The sequence below is a fragment of the Mobula birostris genome, chromosome 20 (genome assembly GCF_030028105.1).
Source record: "Mobula birostris isolate sMobBir1 chromosome 20, sMobBir1.hap1, whole genome shotgun sequence".
Taxonomy (NCBI): domain Eukaryota; kingdom Metazoa; phylum Chordata; class Chondrichthyes; order Myliobatiformes; family Myliobatidae; genus Mobula; species Mobula birostris.
The window spans coordinates 58,453,679-58,471,579 of NC_092389.1; the positions used below are offsets into that span (position 1 = coordinate 58,453,679).

Below are 17,901 nucleotides of genomic sequence, written 5' to 3' on the forward strand. Positions count from 1 at the left end.
ACTGATCGATACCGACCTCTGTCCCTGTAGTTTCCCATTTTGAACTGTCCTTCAGTCCTTCAGCTTCCTCCTGGTGACACTCACTCACACACACACACACACACACTCACACACACACACACACACACACACACACACACACACACACACACACACACACACACACTCACACACACACACACTCACACACTCTTCTTCGGTTGTCTATCGAATTCCGATGACAACGTCCACTCCTTTAACGGTGAGATCTTTGAAGACTATAGGGTCCTATCCTGGACCCACAAGCTCTGTTGCAGGTGGGAGATGTATATGTGGTGGTGATGGTAGTGGTGTCAACCATGGCTGCATTTCTCCTGATTCTCTTCTGCTGTCTTCTGGTTGTTCTTTCCATTTCCAGAATACGAACCCCGTCCCTACACAGACACACAGACACACACACAGACACACACACACACACACACTCACACACACACACACACACACACACACACACACACACACTCATACTCACACACACACACACACACACACACACACACACTCACACACACACACACTCACACACACACACACAGAAACAATTGCACAAATGTATTTCTATGTTACAGTGAGTCTTGTTGTACATTCTTTTTATTGTAAGTTACTATAAATTGCACATTACACATTTAGACAGAGACATAACGTAAATATTTTTACTTCTCATGTATATGAAGTATGTAAGTAATGAAGTCAATACAATTCCAAATACATAAACACAGATTTGAACAAAGATATAATAGAGAGACCGAGATCAGGATGGAAACGGAAAACTGAGCACGTTGCCAGTGTACAAACACGCGAACATCTGAAGATGTTGGCAATCCAGGGTAACACTAGGAACATTTTGTGTGGCACGTTGCTGATGTAACAGTCTTTAATGGGTATCTCAAATCTGTCAAATGTCAAAAGAAATCGAGAATAAATATTTCAGTCTGTAAAGGAATGGGCAGGCTGTTAAATTATCCAAAAAAGATACTGGAAATGGGCAGATGAACCGATGCATGTTCGGCTAGAAAAGAACGAGAGAAAGACAAGCGTGAGGTAAATTGTTAGGAGAGAGGGGAGAGAGAGGGGGGGGCAAGAGAGGGAGAAAGAGGCGGAAGAGAGAGAGAGAGGGAAGCGAAAGAGAGAGGGGAAGAGATAGAGCGAGAGAGGAAGGGAAAGGGGGTAGAGACAGAGAGGGAAGAGAGAGAGAGGGAGGAAGAGAGAGGGAGAGAGCGAGAGTGAGAGGGGAAGATAGAGTGAGAGGGGAGGAGGAGAGAGGGAGGGAACAGAGACAGGAAGGGGGGGAGAGAGAGGAGTGAGAGCGAGAGAAGTTGGAGAGAGACGGAGAGGGTGGAGAGAGAGGAGAGAGAGGGGGGGGAGAGAGAGAGGGAGAGAGAGAGAGAGACAGAGAGACAGAGAGAGAGAGGGAGAGAGACAGAGAGCGACAGAGAGAGAGAGAGGGTGGAGAGAGAGGAGAGAGAGAGAGAGAGAAGTTGGAGAGAGACAGAGAGGGTGGAGAGAGAGGAGTGAGAGAGAAGGGGAGAGAGAGAGGGGGGAGAGGGACAGAGAGGGAGGGAGAGAGAGAGAGAGAGAGAGAGAGGGAGAGAGACAGAGAGAGGTGGGGGGGGGGGAGAAGCCGATTGGCAAGCTGATGGATTAGTTTTGATTAGCATTTGGCATCCTACTGACCTCTACCCATAATGATGCTGAACACTCCCATCATGTCTCCTCTCATTATATGTCTACTTAGGCCAAACAGATTTAATTCTCTCAATCTTTCTGCATAGCTCACACCCTGCATTCCTGCAATGAGGGTCGTCACCCTTCTCTGATCTCTTTCCAGTGCCTTCACACCCCTTACAAAATATGGAGATCAGGACTGTACAGATTACTCAAGGCGTGGCCTCACAAATGCATGAAACAGCTTAAGGAGACGTTTCTATCTCTGAACTCCTCTGAGCGCATTATATAGCCCAACATTATATCAGCCTTCCGAATTGCTTCAGTGCATTGCCTAGATGTTGGTAGTGATGTCTTCCAGAAGACTCAAATCCATCTCATACAATGCACTCTCTTACTCAAGACTCTTATTGTATACTTATATCTAACACTTCTACTTCCTATATGTAACATTTTACATTTTCTTACATTAAATTCAACCTGTCATTTATCTGCCCACATCAGGATTTTGTTTAGGATTTTTGTTTTGTTTTCTACCTGTACTGATTCTGCTGCATGAATATTATTAGCCCATCTCTTGTAAAGTTACATGGACGGAATAGGTGTATCTGGATATAACTGCCAAGCGGGCATGATATTAGCGTAGCTAGGGGTTTTGACTATAAAGACCAGTCGTGCGGATGTACTTATTTCAATCTCTCTAATCCCATGATTCCAAGATTCAATGAATAAATGGCAGATCTACCGAACGTACTCATGTTTCGCAAAATGATGAAATCGTGGAGAAGACTCGATGGGCCAAATGACATAATTCTGCTCCTATATCTTGTGGCCTGATGTTCTTAAAATTGAAACTGGAGAAAGGACACCAGAGGCAACGCTACAGTTGATATTGAAGGGACATTTGGACCGATATAAGACACGAGTTAGTTCCCATTTGCTGAAAGGAGGTTGAAAGAGCCGTTTGTCCAAAATCAACTGGAAAGTTCACCGAAAGAACTGCCGGTTTGTTTATGTCATAGAGACTCATTTTTTCCAAAAGATACAAGTTGAAACATAGACACTATAAACAGTAATCCTTCTTTCATTGGACAACGTGACTGGTCGTACGGTGTTTCATGCAGATATAATCAAGTCGTGGAAGTACCCAAACAAAATATATGACAGAAACAGATTCTATAATAAAATAACCTGGGACTGGAGACAACAAAAACTGTTCCGAAATGATTTATCAGAGGTGTAATGAAGGCATGGGACTTCCCAAACACAGGGACAGCGCGAGTATAAGTTATTGTTATTTTACGTGGCGGATATAAATTCATTCGTCATTAATGCAATCTGTCTTTTATCCAGTAAGGAAATTTGTCTTCCCATATTGGACACTCTGAGTCTTTTAAAATTTGCAAAATAATAACGGAAAAATGTGCTGAACAATATATGAAAATAACACACCTGCAAGAAATGGCAACAAAATGTCTAAGGAGAGAGGGGAAATGGATCAGTATGTTAGTGGGAGAAATACAAGTACTTTGTGTTAAACACTGCAGTTCCATGGGAAAAATGGTATTGAATCTATTTATTTTTGCAGATAGTTTTATGAAAGCGATTTCTTACATTAATCACAGATGACACCTCTACCCCCATATCAGTTTAGAGCTGCAGGTGACCTTCGAGATACATAACTAATCTAATCAATATCGAAGTTGTTTCTCATCCAGATTGACCACTATTGAGGCTCCAAACCAATCTGAAAGCAGAAAAGAGGTGTGAACATTCTCCTGCCGTGAAAAGAAAATATTGAATTGAAAAATAAAACTGAACGCCCTTCCTTAACCTCAGAATCTTAAGGAGCTTCGGCTATTGCTACTATTGATAATTATTCGAGAGTGATAGTCCACGTTGTGAAAGTACTGAGACTCAGGATTATTTTACGTGAAACGCACCAATGATGTGTTATCGAGAAAAAAAAGTACAACCTTCTCGTTTGAAGGTCTGAATAAACAAAATTAAATATAATTGTTATTCTTTGATTATTCCGCCGGTAAGATTTTAATTTCACGATGACACAATGTATATAAATAGTTTACCTGAAGTGTTTGTTCAGTGGACTGTCATTGATGTGACTAACCACGTGGTATGATTAATTGTCAGAATCCACTTTCTTCTCCTGTATAAGAGCTTGCAAAGCAATCAACAGTAGATATCATGAGTCGGACTATTTTCAACTGATCACCGATCCACACAGAAAATGGGATATCCAGCAATTTACTACATCGCGAGTATTTACTATCCTGTACTAGCAACGATTGGTATCCCTGGTAAGTAACTGAAATTGGCTACTATTGTATGTGTGTGTTTTGTTCTTGAAACATTTGTTACAGATGCTGCCTCATCTGATGAGTCTTTGAAGCCTGGTCAGGTTTAAGCATATATTTCATTTTCTTATTTCGTTTCTCTCTGAAATTGTTACTCACTTATGATGTCCAATCGACTGAGACTTAATATTTATACTTTTCTTGCATTTGCTTCACTCGACCTTCCAGCTTTACCAGCACGTATTGTTCTAAATTTGATTCTACATCAATACAGAAACTCAGACGTTCACCAAAATGAAAGCAAAGTCTTTAGCGTCGCTGCAGCTCTCCCTGCGAGCTCCGCCGTTCGCCGGCAACATACATGATACCCGTCTCCGTCTTAATGCAACTATTTATTTATCAGTATGTGTTTGAAATTGCCACAACAACGTGCAAAACTCTTTCATTTCACTGTGTCGTCCTCTTTTGTCGGTTGTAATTAAGATACGATTAGATGAGATTTATTTTACTTCTTACATCTATCTCACAACATGAGGGTGTAAACATCTGTATGTTGCATCTCCGTTGCTAGAAACAAGATTCAAGTTTATTTGCCACCTGTAAATCGAAGCATAGGTTTAGCTCTGCCGTCTCGCCACTTTAAAATATTATCTGCTAAGAAACAGTCTCCCTCATCCATTTTATTCCCGCAATATATAAAACCTTCAGCATCCTCAGCTCTCTACATGACTGGCTCGATAAGCCGCCCACTGGAAAATCTAATGTCGACTGGAACGCTGTTGATCACCTGTTACTGGGGCCCGTCGTTATCATCCAATCGAAGGACAGTGACGGAGCCCGTACGCAGGACAGTGACGGAGCCCGTACGCAGGACAGTGACGCAGCCCGTACGCAGGACAGTGACCGAGCCCGTAAAAGGACAGTGACGCAGCCCGTACGCAGGACAGTGACGGAGCCCGTACGCAGGACAGTGACGCAGCCCGTACGCAGGACAGTGACGGAGCCCGTACGCAGGACAGTGACGCGCCCGTACGCAGGACAGTGACGGAGCCCGTAAAAGTACAGTGACGCAGCCCGTACGCAGGACAGTGACGGAGCCCGTACGCAGGACAGTGACGCAGCCCGTACGCAGGACAGTGACGGAGCCCGTACGCAGGACAGTGACGCAGCCCGTACGCAGGACAGTGACGGAGCCCGTACGCAGGACAGTGACGCAGCCTGTACGCAGGACAGTGACGCAGCCGGTACCCTGGACAGTGACGCAGCCCCTACGCAGTACAGTGACGGAGCCCGCACGCAGGACAGTGACGGAGTCCGCACGCAGGACAGTGACGGAGCCCGCACGGAGGACAGTGACGGAGCCCGCACGCAGGACAGTGACGCAGCTCGTACACAGAACAGTGACGGAGCCCGTACGCAGGACAGTGATGCATTTCCACTCTCCACATCGAAGCCTGCCTGATCCGGCATAGGATCAGATGTCTGAGGTTCACTCAGTCCGATTCAACATGTTTATATGAACATACCAAGTAAAAATGGTCGGGGCTTATGCGCGTGAAGCTAATTCTTCTTTGATTCCTTGCAGTTAATTTAGTGGCGATTGTGATCTTGTCTCTGGGAAAGTGCGGACTCTCTAAATGCATCTCCCGTTACCTGGTGGGAATGGCAGCAGCTGATTTAATGGGTGTTATTATTGCTGTTGTACTCTCTGAGATCAATAATATTTATAATTATGCGTTTCCATTGCTCATTACCCCGATTTGCGCCGTGACGCTTGTCCTGAGGGTCACAGCCATGGACTGTTCTGTTTGGCTCACGGTGGCTTTCACGTTCGATCGCTGTATTGCAATCTGCAGTCAAAAGCTGCGGGAGCGATACTGCACCGAGAGGACAGCGACTATTGTGTGTTTATGGAGTTGTGCGAAGGATATCCCATTATACTTTGCGGTAGAACCCATCATTATCATTGACAACATTCCCTGGCGCTGCATTTTGACAATGGATTTCCTTACGTTACCAGCGTGGAAAGCGCACCAGTTATTCAATACTATCACGACACCTTTATTGCCGATCTGTTTGATTCTGCTTTTTAATGCTTTAACAGTCAGCCTTATCATCGCGGCAAACAGAGTTCGCCGGGGGCTCAGGAACAGCAGAGAGAAAAGGAATGATCCGGAGGTGGAGAACCGGAGAAAATCAATAATTTTGTTGTTCGCTCTATCAGCCAATTTCATATTGTTGTGGATCCCCTTTATTGTATATACTATGAACTGGCAAGTTCAGAATTACTCTTACAAAGACAAATATTTGAATACCCCGTCGTACATCCTACAACAGTTTGGATTCATGTTGCAGTTTCTGAGTACCTGCACCAACACGTGTATCTACACTCTGTCACAGAGGAAATTCAGGGAGGAGGTAAAGGGTGGATTGAAACGTCTGGTTACGTTAAACGGTCGCTTCTGCAGGTAAAACGTAAATCAAATTGTAAGCGTTGACGGAAGTTGAAATAGACTTCAATTTTTTTTTTTACGTTTGGTAAATATGCCTATATTTCTGCAGCCAGGTGAACGAATGTTAGTAGTTTTACCGTTTCAGTAAAATCAGCAAAATAAATGTAATTATGTGATGCAAGAAACAACAAAAAGGCGCTGATGTGATCGCTGCATTGGCAGAAATTGTATTCCAAATTTTGGATTAATACCGTAATCTGGGTCAACGAAATAAATGAAGCCAACATGGTTTTTATCGTAGGTGGGTCGAGTTCTCTGCTATTTCACTTGACCATTCCAGGGATTTATTTGATAAATGGAGAAATGTGCCCGAAGAATGGAAAACTTGCGTCATTTAAAGTGACACACACAAAATGCTGGTGAACGCAGCAGGCCAGGCAGCATCTATAGGAAGAAGTACAGTCGACGTTTCGGGTCGAGACCCTTCGTCTGCACTTCCTGTAGATCCTGCCTGGCCAGCTGCTTTCCACCAGCATATTGTGTGTGTGTTGCTTGAATTTCCAGCATCTGCAGTCCAGTTCCCAGTCTGTCGCTCAGCTCCAGCCTCCGAGTTATCAGCCTGTGTCCAGTTCTGGTCACTTCACTATAGGAAAGATGTGGAAGCATTGGAAAGGGTACAGAGGAGATTTACCAGGATGCTGCCTGGTTTAGAGTGTATGGATTATGATCAGAGATTAAGGGAGCTCGGGCTTTACTCTTTGGAGAGAAGGAGGACGAGAGGAGACATCATAGTGGTATAAAGATAATAAGAGGAATAGATAGAGTGGATAGCCAGCGCCGCTTCCCCAGGGCACCACTGCTCAATACAAGGGGATATGGCTTTAAGGTAAGGGGTGGGAAGTTCAAGGGGGATATGAGAGGAAGGTTTGTGACTCAGAGAGTGGTTGGTGCGTGGTATACATTGCCTGAGTCAGTGGTGGAGGCAGATAAACTAGTGAAATTTAAGAGACTACTAGACAGGTAGATGGAGAAATTTAAGGTGGGGGTGTTATAAGGGAGGCAGGGTTTGAGGGTCGGCACAACAATGTGGGCCGTAGGGCCTGTACTGTGCTGTACTGTTCTGTGCTATATGTATCCGCTTCGACCACCATCGCTGGCAGTGCATTCCACGCACCCACTACTCTCTGTGTCAAAATCTTACCTGCGATGTCCCCTTGTACCTACTTCCAAGAACCTTAAAACTATAACGCTCGTGTTAGCTATTTCAGCCCTGGGGGGTAAAAGCCGCTGGCCATTCTTTGTCCTATCCGATCCACGATCAATGCCTTTCATTATCTTGTACACCTCTATCAGGTCAGCTCTCAATCTCTGACGCTCCACGGAGAAAAGGCCAAGTTCACCCAACCTAGTCTCAGAAGGCACACTCTCCAATCCAGGCACCATCCTTGTAAATTTTCTTTGAATACTCTCTATAGTATCCACGTCCTTCCTGTGGTGAGGTGACCAGAACTGTACACAGTCTCCAAGTTGGTCTACCTAAGGTCTTATATAGCTGTAACATTAGCTCACTGCTCTTGAACTCAAACCCACAGCTGAAGAAGGTCATCACACCATACGCCTTCTTAACAACAGTGTCAACTTGCACAGCAGCTCCAAGAGTCCTATGGACAGGAACCCCAAGATCTCCTTGATCATCCACACTGCCAAGAGTTTTACCATTAATATTATATTCTTCACGATTGACTACTGAAAGGAACCACTTCACAGTTATATGGACTGAAATCCATCTGCTATTTCTCAGCCCAGTTCTGCATCCTATATATTTCTCTCTGTGATGTCTGACAGCCCACCAGACCGTCCACAATACCCTCAACTTCTGTGTTATCAGAAAACTTACTAAATCACCCTTCTACTTCCCGTCCGGCTCATTTAGAACTATCGCAAAAGGGAGGGGCCCAGTACAGATCACTGCGGAACACTACTGGTCATCATTCTCCGTGCAGAATACGAACTATCTACAGACACCCTTTACCTTGTGGGCAAGGCAATTGTGGTGTCAGAAAGCAAGTTCTTCTTGGTTCCATGCCTCCTTAACTTCTGAATGATTCTTCCTCGGGGATACCTTTCAAATACTGAAATCAATATACATTGAAATCAATCCCAATGCTCTACCTTCGTGAATGTGTTTTGATACATCCTCAAAGAATTCGATCGGGATCGTGAGGCATAACCTACCCTTGAGAAAGCCGATCTGACTAATTAGATTATTTCTTGCAAATGCTTATGAATCCCGCATCACAGGAGCTTTTCAAACAACTTGACCGCCACTGAATTAGGATTCACTGGTCTATAATTTCCCGGGTCATCTCTACTCCCTTTCCTGAAAAAGGGAACAGTACTTAGAACATTAGAAGATTAGAAACAGGATCAGGCCCATCAAGCCATTCAGTAAGATCACGGCTGATCTGACCATGGACTCATCTCAACCTACCTGCCTTTCCCCCATAACTTTAATTCCCCAACTATGCAAAACTCTATCCAGCCTTGTCTTAAATATATTCGGTGTTTTCGTCTCCACTGCTCCATCGGACAGAGGATTCCAGAGATTTACCACACTTCGGGGTAAAGCAGTTTATCCTCAGCTCCGTCCTAAGTTTACTCCTCCGAATCTTAAGGCTATGTCCTCGAGTTCTAGAACCACCTACCAGTGGAAACAACTTCCCTACCTCTATCTTATCTATCCCTTTCATAATTGTGTACGTTTCTCTAAGATCTCCTATCAATCTTCTGAATTCCAGCAAGTACCGCCGCAGGTAACTCAATCTCACCTCATAGTCTAACCCCCTCATCTCTGGAGTCAACTTCATGAACCTCCTGTGCTTCGCCTCCAACATTGCAACCTCCTTTGCAAACTTCCCATCCTCTGGTACTATTCCCGTCCCTATTTATGATGTAAAGATCTTTGCCAGAGACTCAGGAATCTCCTGCTTTGCTTCCCACATTAACATGGGCTATGCTCTATCCGATCCCGGCGACTTATCTAACTTTGTACCTTTCAAAGTTAGCACATCCTCTTACTTAAGTTCTATATGCTGAAGTGTTTCAGCTCGCTGCACCCGGTCCTTGGTGAATACTGAAGCAAAGTATTCATTAAGTACCTCCGCTACCGGCTCTGGACTCCAGGCACATGTTTCCACAATCGCTCCCGATTGGTCAAGTTCACAGACGGCTCGTCCTCTTGCTCTTCACATACTTGTCGAATGCCTTGGAGCTTTCCTTAATCCTGCTCGCCAATGCCTACTCATGGCCACTTCTAGCCCTCCCAATTTCATTCTTCATCTCCTTCCTGCCATCCCTATAATTTTCTAGAATTCTAACAGTACCAAATTTCTCGAAACGTTGGTAAACTCTTTTCTTCTACTTGCCACATTTCTGCCTAGCATTTCCCGAAATAAATCTGCTCCAAATTTATCCTCCCAAGTTCCTGCCTAATAGTATACAAATGACACGAATTGTTCAAACAGAAACTATTGAACTTAATTCACAAACACCCGCTTTTGATTTGAACTACAACTCCGGTCGGGCCCCGCGCTCAATCAGCTGCAACTGTCGAACAGGGCAGTCCGCAGGGCCTTCTGGGAGCTGTAGTTATGATTTTCTTGTTCGGTTCTTGCAAAATCACTTTTCCTCAGCCACCGCAAACATCTGGGAACGGACTGACCGAGGCGTCGAAAGGGAACCACGCCTGTCCTTGTGGACGCCGAGACCAGCGACCACCCACAGAAGTAATTCGCTGAACTCCACCATGGCAATGGAGCAGAATAGAGGGGCCGGAACATGGCGCAGATTTGCACCCGGCCTATTGTATCTCAGACCCATCTCTGTCCGCTGTTATCACTGGCTGAGTTGCTGTTCAGTGAAATGAAAATGTAGAGATGAGGTTCTCTGTGAATGCCCTGACGTATTGTGTCATAATGGTTCCGTTTGGCTGTTCCCCTTTAACAATCCTCTCTCCCTGATTATGCCCTAATTTCAGTCATTAGATTTCCAATTGCTGCTAGTTTACTTAATTACAGTACATCTGGTTTGCATCAGAGACCTGTGAAATGAGTCCGATGGAGTCGCAATCACAGGTCGCCAGTTTGTTCGTCTATCCTTGTATGATACTTCGTTCTCTCGTTCGCTCAGAACCGTTAGTTCTAAATTTAGTTTCGAGTTCAGGTTTAGTTTCAAGACAGTCCCTGTAGATCCCGTTACCTTGTCAAGATTCCTCCGGTTTGCTGTTCTACGTTCACGTCTACGCCAGCATCCCCAACTCAGTCGACGTGCCGGTGTCCTGCACTTGAGTTCTCCTCAGTCGCCCCGTGCAACATATTGAAAGTCAGTCGTAGTAGTGATAGTATCACTGATGTAGAATTCTCTTTCTGTGAACTTAAGAAGGCTATTATCAATTCGGGAAACACACAGACAATGCTGGAGGAACTCAGCAAGGCAGGGAGTAGCTTTGGAAAAGAGTACAGTCGAAGTTTGGGCAGAGGCACATCTGCAGGACGGTAGGTATAAAAAAAAAAGAAAAAAAAAAACTTACCTGGTGAGTTCCTCCAGCATTTTGTGTATTTTGCTTGAATTTCCAGCATCTGCAGATTTTCTCCTGTTCGTGTTTGGTTATTATTAATGCAGGTCAAATGTCTCCAGGAAACGATAATGTGTTAATTTATGATTAGCCATCTGACTGACAAGTCTGTTGAGATAATAAGATTTTAAAATCGCATTTATAGATGAGGCTAGCTGCTTTAGTCATGAAAAAAGGCATTCTAGAGGCTCTACGCCTGATACTTCCAGTTGCAGGCCTTATCGTTAACCTCTCAGTTCTATAAATCGAGCGTTTGAAATATATTTTGGATAAAAAAGGTGATATATAGCTTTATCAATGTGGATTTCAGAAGGCTAATATGACATTAGATTCAGTTTTTGGTTTAGAAGATAACATTAAGAAAGTACAATTAAATAATGATGTAATAGCATTTTCTGACATTGAAAAGGCATACGATATTTATGGAAGGATGAATTTTGATTAAATTATGAAAAAGATTGAGGGAAAGATTGCATATATTTGGACAGTCTGTGCTGGCACGGGTGGACCAGTTGCATTCGGGTTTCTATGAGATAGAGACTGAGAAGCCATAAGGCAGCATTTGTAACCTTTACAAACAGCAGGAATTCTGCAGATGCTGTAAATTCAAGCAACACACATCAAAGTTGCTGGTGAACGCAGCAGGCCAGGCAGCATCTCTCGGAAGAGGTGCAGTCGACGTTTCAGGCCGAGACCCTTCGTCAGGACTAACCTTTTATTGTTTAATATTATGATTAATGATATTTTCTGTGAGATAGCCACTGGGGTGGGTTAATCACTATATTCAGATGGTGCAGCTTTATGGATTAGAGGTAAGAATTTCAATGATACTGTATATTGGATGCAATTGGCAATTAACAAATTTGAAGCACAGGCAAACAGATGAGGATTTAAGCTTTCAGTAGCTAATGCACAAGTTATTTGTTTTACAAATGGTATAAATAGACCTGCAGTGGATTTGAAATGATATGGTCAAACTCTTGAAGTTATATCAGTGGTAAGATTTCCAGGCAAGTGGGTCGATAACAAGCTGACACAGAAGCGCCATATCAGTAAAACAACAATATAAAGGAGTATTAAATATTCTCAGGTGTCTGTGGGTGTTCTGGCGTGCTACATGATTATCACTCTTGACCATCTTCATCTGTTTATTTGGATCTGTTCTTGATTATGGTTGTGTGGCTTATGGATTAGATTAATATTCAACTATACGGGTGTGATACAACCACAGGCTTTAGGATTGTGTTGTGATGCAGTAAGGTCGTCCCTTGTTTTGTCTTTACTGGTTGAAATGGGACAATTACAATTACATTTATGGAGATGGCAGTCGATGTTAACATACTGGATAAATTTGAGCGGCAAAGAAATGATCATTAAAGTTGGGTTGGAAGACTATTGGAAACACCACAGGAAGAGTGTTTTTACTTTAAGGTGCTGGGATCTTATCACGCTGGGAAGGCGGGATTGCTGAATTACGCAAGGTTGCCCACGGTCACATTCTCTGAAACCCCACCTTGTTCTCCCTCTGACTATTCAATATTTGGTCACACAGTTCAATAAAGTCCAAGGATTCTGTTATGCCCGGGAGTCTGTTGATTCAACAGAGTATGAAGGAAATTATTACGATATGTCAACCATTAATTCAGACTAATCAAAAATAATTTAAGTGGGAATGTTGGTGTGGCTGTTTTTGTGCCTGAGGAACAGGTGACGATAAAGAAAGGACTCGCCAACCATTTACAGTATATACAGCAGAACGTATTGCCATCTTTTCAGGCTTAAAGTAGGTGGAGGAATTTTGTCCATGTAAAATTGTAATTTGTTCAGACGCTTTTTCGGTTTTGATGATCATCTTAAGACACGTTCTAGGAGTTGGTCAGATTTACTATTGGGAACTCATGAAACATTATTTCATATTCAAAGTATTGTTCTTTATGTCCCCTTCTTGTGGGTCTCTGCACACAGAACTGCTCAGAGGAATGGGCGGGTTGACTGTTTAGTTACAAGTGTTAAAAAATCAACAATGGATGAAGACCTCCCAATGAACAAATCAGAAGCTGAGGTTTGTAGGGTTGGTTCTTCTGGCAAGACTGACGGGTTAATGGGCACAAGGGGAGACACATTTACATAAAACTGTTAAGTTTGTGGGAGAAAGGAGTAAGAAAAAGGACGGAAATAATTATATCGATACGGCTCCGAATTGGCTATACTGTGCTCAATTGTACATTATGTTGTGCTGCAAAATATCGTTCTGGGTCGTGTAGGTTTTGTCATTATGAAACAGTTGAACACCTACTACTTCAGGGTGAAGCATATCATGTAGAAATAACTCAAATGCAGGCTTCATTACGATCTTTGGGGGGCTGATATCTATAATTTTAAAACATTCTTAACTTGGGGAGGGACGAACGTAACTCACGGTATTGCATTTCATAACTTACAATATGTAGGGTTTGTTGGAGTAATTTAGCTTTCATTAGAAAAAAAAGAGTGAGGGTCTTATTCCCAATTCTGCGCACCACACTCCAGTCGAGTTAGTAGCGGGAATGCGCCTTTAAGTTGGAGAGACAACCGCCGTTTATCCAAAGCCCGCCCTATTTTTCAAATCGGCCAATCATTCAGTGGGGGGAGGAGGAGGAGACGGGTGCGATTGATGCTGGATTAGTTCATCAGCATCAGAGGAGACCCCATGTCGTCTTCTGGGAACGGGAGACTGTGAAATTGGTGGGCTGGAATGGGAATAGATGGACATATCAGCAGACCAGTGACTGGGTGGCATTCTGGAGTACATCTTGGACTGATATCTGGCTGGGCCAATCAGGTACTGAGGCTCCTGGATGGTGCTTTATCCTTCCCAAGCACACACTGTCCTGATGTGGCGGAGCTGTCGGTCAATGGGATAATCCGCTCGTGAACAACACCTGGGAGATCAGGCGGTAAATGTGAGGAGCTGGAGCCCGTATTGGAGACACAGCGGCCGCCTCTGGCTTGTGCTCAGGACGCGGCTTTATTCATGAACTGAAGCACCGAGGTGACCGGATATTTCACCGCGCTGATCAACTGCTCCCTGAATTTCGACTGAGTCACCACGTAGATAAATGTGTTCGTGCAGCAGCTGAAATTCCTCAGCAAAAACCCCACGTAGTGAAAGATCCATTCGGAATCATTGAAATCAAATCCCTTTCCTGAGACCTGATAATATATGATATTTACAACCTGTGTCATCCACAGGAGGATGAAGCTGCCGGAGAGGGTGAAGAGTAAAACCACAGACCTCCTCCTGCTCTCCATCTCCGGGTCACTGCGGTTCTCCCCCTTGCTCTGACCCTTCAGCCCCTTACGGACCCGACTGGCCACTAAAATGTGTCTGACTGTCAGAGCGTTGAGCAGCAGGATCCCAGCGAAAGGGAGGAGCGGAGTTAAAACCGTATCGAGCCAGTCATATCCTACCCACCCGGGGTCAGTGACATAATTGTCTATGAGATTACAGAACCACGGTACATTGTCGATGATCACCAAGGGTTCCCGTGTGAAGTATCGGGGTATGTTTTTCAGACAGAACAGCACGCCGGTTGTTGTTAGAACCACAGCCGCAGTTTTCCCGGTGCAATATATTGTTTTCAGCTTCTGGCAGCAAATGACGACAAACCGATCAAAGGTGAAAGTGACGGTGAACCAGACAGAACAGTCTGTGGCTGCGTACGTCAGTGAATCGATAACACTGCACACAGGGGTGATGTCCAGTACATTCCACGTGAAGTAATACAAATTGATTTGAAACAAGACCTCGGTGACAATAGTCAGTAGATCGGCCGCTGCCATGGCCACCAGGTAGCGAGTGGTGCAGGTAGAGAGGCCGCACTTTCCCCGGGACAGGATCACAATCGCCACTAAATTCACTGGAGAGGGGGAGGGGGAAAGAGGGAGAGAGAGAGGGAGACTGGGCATCACTGAACACATTCTTCGGGAATTAACAAAGGTTTATTCAGCTGAAGATCAGGAGTGCTGGAGTCTGTGAACGGCTGCTAACCTAACAGCAGACACGGGTCACCCTGTCTCTGACCTGCCATCTCCGGTGTGGAAAGAGGACGATGCGAGGGCAATCGTCGGCGATAAAAACCAGTTGTTTGAGCAACAATCGGTGCTGATCCCGATCCCAGTCGCCGATGGGGCCGGTTTCACTGATTTAACCGTGAATGACCAAGCCTCTGGAAACTCAGCATCTGATGGGGCCGAGAAGGGAGGCAGAGGGGAGCAAGACGCCCAAAATATTGGATGAACTCAGCAAGTCAGGCAGAACCCATGGAATTGAACAATCTCTCCTATCGGGCCGAGACCCTTCTTCACGACGAAGCGTTGCCCCGATTTACGATGGGTCACAGGGAGCAAACAGGAACATTTAGTAACCTGAGGCTGGGTGGCTGCCTTAATGGATTAATTCTACAGCGCAGTTCAATTCGATAAAACACGTCTACAGATTGGTGGATTCTGGTTCAGGGGATCAGACGCAATTATCAACCAACAGGCAGTGGGATCCGACTGTGACAGACTTTACAGGGAGACGTGAAGTATAGGACTATAGTGTAGCTCTGACTAATAGCTCAGAAAGAGCGAACTTCACAATGCGAACCACTCTCAGTCACACCCTCCCGGTGAGCTGCCTGTTCCCAGCACTAGGGCTGCTCCAGACAAGGTGTCATTAAACTGACCCCGTATTACCTTGCTGAAGAACCTCGCTCCCCAGCACTGGCACAACTCCAGATAAGGTCCCATTAAAACCCGCCTATTCACCCCTTCACACAGAACTGCCTGTCCCCTGCACTGGGACAACTGTGGACAAGGTCCCGCTAAAACCCTACCACCCATCCCTTCCCGGAGAGCTGCCTGTCTCCAGCACTACTACAACTCCGGACAATGTCCCATTAAAACATTCCCCATCACACATTCCCGGAGAGCTGCCTGCCCACTGCACTGGGACAAGGTCCCGCTAAAACCCTGCCACCCATCCCTTCCCGGAGAGCTGCTTGTCCCCAGCACTGGGACAAATCTGGAGAAGGTGTCATTAAAGGCACAGCAACGTTGGAGTCGATCCCGTTAGTCAGAGGAGAGTCGGAGGCTTTGCTCCTCGTGTCATTAAATATGAAAAATCAGACTGTTGCATTAACAGGATCGATATCTCTGACCGATATTTGTGCAATGTTCATCAGGTTGGATGATCGTCAAATTAACACAACCAGGTTCACAGCGGTTAACAGAAACACCAAACATGAATTGCTCTGCTCACTCACCAGGAACTCCAATGACGGCAATCAACACGTACAATATTTTCTCCACACTCTCGTACCGATCCAACATTGCAGACATTTTCTCTGTCCAGTGATTTGTCTCCCCGTGCAACAGGCGATCTCTCGGAATGAAATGCTAAGGCAGCACATACCTGGGGTTTTTAATACCATTTAGCAACTCCACAGGGACAGATTTCAACAGATTTAACAATAAAGGTTTTTAAATGATTTATAAACACATTACATCAGACAGGTTCAATTCCCGGGATGACACATTGAGATTAATTTAGTGAATTAATTGTGTGAGTTTTTATTTCTTCTGACAAAGATACCTGAACCTTCCGAGCTGCCTTATGAAATAAAAAAAAAAGCAAGATAAAATCTGCAGATATTGGAAATCCAAGTAACACACACCAAATGCTGGAGGAACTCAGCAGGTCCCCTTCTAACTCTGACTGATCTCTTCTTCCAGTGCAGCCGAAGGGTCTCGGCCCGGAACGTCGACTGTACTCGTTTTTATTCATACAGCCTGGCCTGCTGAGTTCTGATAGCTTTTTGCGTCTGTCGCTGTCATCAATTAAATGTTCTCCAATGTGAATGTGTGCTTCAACAGAATCATTTGCTGAATATTGAAGTATAGTCTGTCATTGTAGCTTGTGAAATTGTATTGAATTACTACTGTTACCATTCTCCTCAAGTGTTTAAACTCTTGATAAAGTTTCTGTCTGGGGGACTCTACCGAGAGAGTCCCTAAGAAAATGTCTGTTTGTGGTGATGAATAAATACTTTCAGATTCACGAAACTCTCCGACTTCTGCAGTAACTTAGTCACAGTCAGAACCTTTGAGGGCTCCTTCAGGATTCACCCGAAACCTAATGCACGGCCATCAAACTCAGGGACTGTTTGTCTGGTGTTTGAACTCATATTCCCTACCGAAGGCCTTGGATTCTGGGCTGCTGAATTGCGGGTCTTTGTGTGACACAAGTGTCTCTGGCATTCCATGGTGAGTGAATACAGCTTTCAGCTGCTGAAAAACTGCTGAGGACAGCTTGGACACCTCAGCTTTCCAGGAGTGATCAAGAGTGAGAAGATATTTGTCTCTTTTCAGCTCGAAGATGTCTGTGCCCGCAATTTTTCATCGACAGTGTTGGAATTCTGCGCGACGGAAAGGGATCCGCATGATTTTTGTACAGGTTTCCGCGTGCTTCACATGTCTTTACGTAATCTCCTAGCTGTGTGCTCAGACCGGGCCACCACACGGATTGCCTTGCTCTACGGCGACGTTTCTCGATGTCTTGATATCCTTGACTTTTGAGAAGCAGGAATGACGAGTATGGAGCAAACAATCAAGCATGTGAGTATGTTTTCTTGACGCCAGTAAGGTCTGCGTTGGTGAGCTTCTTTTGGAACAGATGGCCAGCGATGCTCACAGTATTGCCTGACTTTGCTGCAGATTTGGAGCAATACACACAGTGTTCTGGAGGAGCTCAGCAGGTCAGGCAGCATCTCTG

At 44.8% G+C, this 17,901-nt stretch overlaps 2 long non-coding RNA genes and 2 pseudogenes across 2 annotated transcripts in view; 1 reads left to right on the plus strand and 3 right to left on the minus strand.

Annotated features, from left to right (window-relative positions):
* Window positions 1-17,901, minus strand: part of LOC140185006 (uncharacterized) — a 686,808-nt pseudogene that overhangs the window by 27,040 nt on the left and 641,867 nt on the right.
* On the minus strand, window positions 3,387-4,742 carry LOC140185248 (uncharacterized). Its single transcript, XR_011882541.1, has 3 exons — window positions 4,617-4,742; window positions 3,792-3,882; window positions 3,387-3,451 (listed from the first exon to the last, which is right to left on the minus strand). It is a non-coding gene; the product is annotated as an uncharacterized lncRNA (long non-coding RNA).
* LOC140185247 (uncharacterized) overlaps window positions 5,429-17,901 on the plus strand; it is a 32,514-nt gene continuing 20,041 nt past the window's right edge. The window contains exon 1 of the long non-coding RNA XR_011882540.1: window positions 5,429-6,487. This is a non-coding gene — a long non-coding RNA (uncharacterized lncRNA). The remainder of the gene's footprint in view (window positions 6,488-17,901) is intronic.
* Window positions 14,100-16,561, minus strand: LOC140185245 (probable G-protein coupled receptor 139; annotated as a pseudogene).